This window comes from Salvelinus fontinalis, chromosome 4 (assembly GCF_029448725.1).
Source record: "Salvelinus fontinalis isolate EN_2023a chromosome 4, ASM2944872v1, whole genome shotgun sequence".
Classification (NCBI taxonomy): Eukaryota; Metazoa; Chordata; class Actinopteri; order Salmoniformes; family Salmonidae; genus Salvelinus; species Salvelinus fontinalis.
Window position 1 is genome coordinate 52640100 of NC_074668.1, and position 5377 is coordinate 52645476.

Consider the following 5377-nt stretch of genomic DNA (forward strand, 5'->3'; position numbering starts at 1 on the left):
TAATGGCATGCCATTACTGGCATGTTTGCTAATCTTGCCAATGAAAAAATCATAAAAGTAGTTGACAATATCAGTGGGTTTTGTGATGAACGAGCCATCTTATTCAATGAATGATGGAGCCGAGTTAGCCTTTTTTCCCAAAATGTCAATTAATGTAGGTAACTAGCCAACCAAGGTGCCTAACTAGCTCCCACAGCATGGCAATTTTTATCTAGCTAGTTAACATTAGCTCACCATTCATGTAGTGAGACTTTTCTAAGTGGTGGCATGCTAGCTAACCAACTATGCTTGCCATGGTGCCGATTTAACGTTAGTTAGCAAGTCTGACTACACAAAAGGTGAGTTAATATTAACTAGCTAGATAAATATCCCTTTCCTGGTGGGCTAACGATAGCTAGCCTGCCAGCACGCGAAAAAGTATGTCTACACAAACCGTGAGCTAACGTTAACTGGCTGGCTAGCTCACTAAAGACTTGTCAATTAAAGGTCATTAAACAGTCATTAAGCTAGCCTATGCTGGTTTTCTTTTTACTTGTAAGGAAGGTAACATGCGTTGTACACGTAACTACAGCCAGTGGCTATCTAGTTAATTTGCATAAGCACCTAGCTAACCACATATCTTTGACTTACTAAAATTGCTTGTTAGTAGCTAGCAAACAGGGCTTAACTTATCACACGTCTCCAGCGATGCCTCTCGCTTACAGAGGTCGTAAATCTATAAAATGCACGTGTGCTTATTGGAGTAGTGGTTACAATCCAGTACATAGCACAGAACAATCCTTACTTTTAGCCTAAAGTTAACTAGTTCGCTACAAAAGGCCTATTTAAAAAATGTAAGTAACAAAACAATTCTAAGGTTGCTGGGTAGGTAATTTGAAAAATGCGAAACAAGAATACACACAGAAATACACCATATCAATTATTTACACAATAAACTGAAAAGGCTATAATATCTACTTGCTAGGTTACTTGCTACTTGTCGATGAGCTTGCATTGAGAAATGTGTCTTGCGGGATAATGTCAAAGCTTGCGACAAGATGTGTAGTTCTGTATGATAGTCACATTAGCGGCTAATTAGTATTTCATTTTGGGGGGGGTATTTACAGGAGAATATATTGATAAAAGTTACCTTATCCGAGAGAGATTTACGCGGTTATCAAAACATCACGCCAGGGTAAGCCTACACGAAACACTCCCTTACGCAAAAATGAATTGTGTAAAAACTATTGGAAACATTTCAGGGTTTTACTGCTAGGTTTTATGGGTATTATGACTCATACTGTGGAACTCAATGAAGAAGAAGAAAAATGTACTACTTTAAAATGGAGATAGCCTCAATTCCCATGATGTCACAGATGCTATAGTTGCTAGTTACACATACAAAGATGAGTCCTTGGTCTATCTCTATAGCCTGTTGATCACACACGTATCTGCCCTCTCATTGGCTTAGAATGGTCCCACCTGATCTCGCATCCTCCCACCTGCCTTCCATATTTGAGGATATGTTTTGCCATTAGAGCGGTCACTTAACTATCTTATCAATGTAATAGACAATCTTTGCTTTCCCTACCAGAAAACATGTGTTACCGCAAGGTGTTGTGTATTTACGCATCCTAATTCAGGAAGGAAATAATGTTTTTTTGTTATTTTCTATTTAAATGTTCTTGTTTTTATTTATTATTATTTATTAATTATTTTTTATTAACAACAAATCAATACAAAAAGTACATGGGGGAACACAAGTATATATAAAGAGTATTACAAAGGACAATTGGGCGAGTGGGTACAGTATCACATATACACATGTTTAGCTGATATTATTGCAGGTGTAGTGAAATGCTTGTGTTTCTAGCTCCAATTGTGCAGTAATATCTAACAATTCACAACAATACACACAACTTAAAAGTAAAAGAATGGAATTAAGGAATATATAAATATTAGGATGAGCAATGTCGGAGAGGCATTGACTAAAATACAGTATAATAGAATACAGTATATACTACATGAGATGAGCAAAGCAAAAATATGTTAACATTATTATCGGTCCCAGCTTTGATGCACCTGTACTGACCTCGCCTTCTGGATGATAGTTGGGTGAACAGGCAGTGGCTTGGGTGGTTGTTGTCCTTGATGATCTTTTTGGTCTTCATGTGACATTGGTGTCCTGGAGGGCAGGTAGTTTGCCTCCCGGTGATACGTTGGGCAGACCACACCACCCTCTGGAGAGCCCTGCGGTTGAGGGCGGAGCAGTTGCCTACCAGGAGATGATACAGTCAACAGAATGCTCTCAATTGTGCATCTGTAACAGTTTGTGAGGGTTTTAGGTGCCAAGACAAATTTCTTCAGTCTCCAGAGGTTGAAGAGTTGCTGTTGAGCATTCTTCACCACACTGTCTGTGTGGGTGGACCATTTTAGATTGTCAGTGATGTGTACGCCGAGGAACTTTAAGCTTTTCACCTGCTCCACTGCGGTCCCGTCAATGTGGATAGGGGCGTGCGCCCTCTGCTGTTTCCTGAAGTCCACGATCAGCTCCGTTGTTTTGTCGACATTGAGTGAGAGGTTATTTTCTCCTATTTCTCCTATTTTCTCCACCATACTCCTAGGGCCCTTTCCTCCTCTCTGTAGGCTGTCTAGTCAATGTTGGTAATCAGGCCTACTACTGTTGTGTTGTCTGCAAACTTGATGATTGAGTTGGAGGTCATGGCCACGCAGTCATGGGTAAACAGGGAGTACAGGAGGGGGTTGAGCACTTACCCTGGTGGGGCCCCTTTCTTGAGGATCAGCGGAGTGGAGGTGTTGTTTCCTACCTTCACCCCCTGGGGACAGCCCGTCAGGAAGTCCAGGACACAGTAGCACAGGGTCCCGAGCTTAATGATGTGATTGGAGGGTACTATGGTGTTGAAGGCTGAGCTATGGTCAATGAACAGCATTCTTACATAGGTATTCCTCTTGTCCAGATGGGATGGGGCAATGTGCAGTCTGATGGTGATTGCATCGTCTGTGAATCTATTGGGGCGGTAAGCAAACTGAAGTGGGTCTAGGGTGTCAGGTAAGGTAAAGGTGATATGATCCTTATTAACTAGCCTTTCAAAGCACGTCATGATGACAGAAGTGAGTGCTACAGGGCGATAGTAATTTAGTTCAGTTACCTTTGCTTTCTTGGGTACAGGAACAGTGGTGGACATCTTGAAGCAAGTGGGGACAGCAGACTGGGATAGAGAGAGATTGAATATGTCCGTAAATACTCCAGCCAGGTGGTCTGCACATGCTCTGAGGACGTGGCTAGGGATGCCGTCTGGGCCGGCAGCCTTGCGAGGGTTAACACGCTTAAATGTCTTTCTCACGTCGGCCATGGAGAAGGAGAGCCCACAGTCCTTGGTAGGTTGGTCGGTGGCACTGTGTTATCTTCAAAGCGGGCAAAGAAGATGTTTAGCTTGTCCGGAAGCAAGACGTCTGTGTCCGCAACGTGGCTGGTTTTCCCTTTGTAGTCCGTGATTGTCTGTAGACCCTGCAACATAGGTCTCGTGTCTGAGCCGTTGAATTGCGACTCCAGTTTGTCTCTATACTGACGTTTTGCCTGTCTTACTTGGCCATATTCCCAGTCACCTTGCCATGGTTAAATGCGGTGGTTCGCGCTTTCAGTTTTGCACGAATGCTGCCATGGTTTCTGGTTAGAGTAGGTTTTAAGAGTCAGTGGGTACAACATCTCCTATACACTTCCTGATAAACTCAGTCACCGTATCTGTGTATTCGTTGATGTTATTCTCAGAGGCTACCCAGAACATATCCCAGTCCTCGTGATCAAAACAATCTTGAAATGTGGATTCCAATTGGTCAGACCAAGATCGAATAGTCCTTAGCATGGATACTTCCTGTTTGAGTTTCTGCCTATTGGAAGGGAGGAGCTAAATGGAGTCGTGATCAGATTTGCCGAAGGGAGGGCGGGGGAGGGCCTTGTAGGCATTTTGAAAAGCTGAGTAGCAGTGGTCTAATGTTTTCTGAGAATGAGTGCTACAGTCAACGTGTTGGTAGAACTTCGGTAGCGTTTTCCTCAAATTTGCTTTGTTAAAATCCCCAGCTACAATAAATGCGGCCTCAGGATATGTGGTTTCCAGTTCGCATGAAGTCCAGTGAAGTTCTTTGAGGGCCGTCGTGGTATCGGCTTGAGGGGGAATCTACACGGCTGTGACTATAACCGAAGATCATTTTCTTGGGATGTAATATGGTCTGCATTTTACTGTGAGGTATTCTAGGTCGGGTGAACAAAGGGACTTGAGTTTCTGTATGTTATCACAATCACACCATGCGCGATACACTGAGAACCCAGCTGGCTGTATGGACAAAGACAGTATATCCCGAGAGAGCCATATCACAAGAAAACAAAATACTGCAAAGTTGCTTAGGAGCTAGAAGCAGAGCTTCCTTTTCTGTCAACACCATCTTGCTCATCTCAAGGACCTTAAGGGACATACACACATGTATAATGGGGCTCCCGAGTGGTGCAGCGGTCTATCTCAGTGCCAGGTGCCACTACAGTCCCTGGTTTGAATCCAGGCTGAATCACATCTGGCCGTGATTGGGAGTCCCTTAGGGCGGTGCCCAATTGGCCCAGCATCGTCTGGGTTTGGCCGGGGTAGGCCTTCATTGTAAATAAGAATTTGTTCTTAACTGACTTGCCTAGCCAAATAAAGGTTAACATTTTAACTTTTTTGTTGGTAGAGTATTTATTTTGTCTTAAAATATATTTCAATTTAAATTATTTTTATTTGGATGGTTTGACTGCTTTTGTGAAGAACTGACGCACTTTGACATTCAATTTGACAGGGAGATGAGAGAATCAAATTAAAGCCAATGAATGAATCAACTGAATCACATTTGAATTAGTTATTCAAATAAGTCATCGAGTTAAATAAGCGTATGAACTGATTGGAATTGACCAGAATGTATCAATTGGACATGCACGGTGGACAGCTACCCAGGGAGGAGATGGTTGTTTGGCCAATGAAACAGTAAACAATAACGTAATTTTTTTTACGGAAGTGGAGATCTTAAACACGGCTGCATCACAGAGTTTCTAAACCCAGAGGCGCAACATCGCATGACTTCCGGGAACGCTTGTGAAACAGACCAAGCAGACCAGGCCGGGTTTGAGAAGTCAGAGAGAAATGAAAAGTAGTAGTTTAACATGTTACTACTCCAACCGCGTGAAAGTGACAAACTGACAAGTTATCATTTTCGTCAAAAACAGCTTGATTTCGAAATAGTACCTTTGAGTTGACGGCTTGCACATGCGCAGTTCGACTGATAGACCCAACGAGGTGTTTCTGTGCATCAGCCTAGCCAGCCAACGTCGCCATGACATCGCCTACATGTGTGA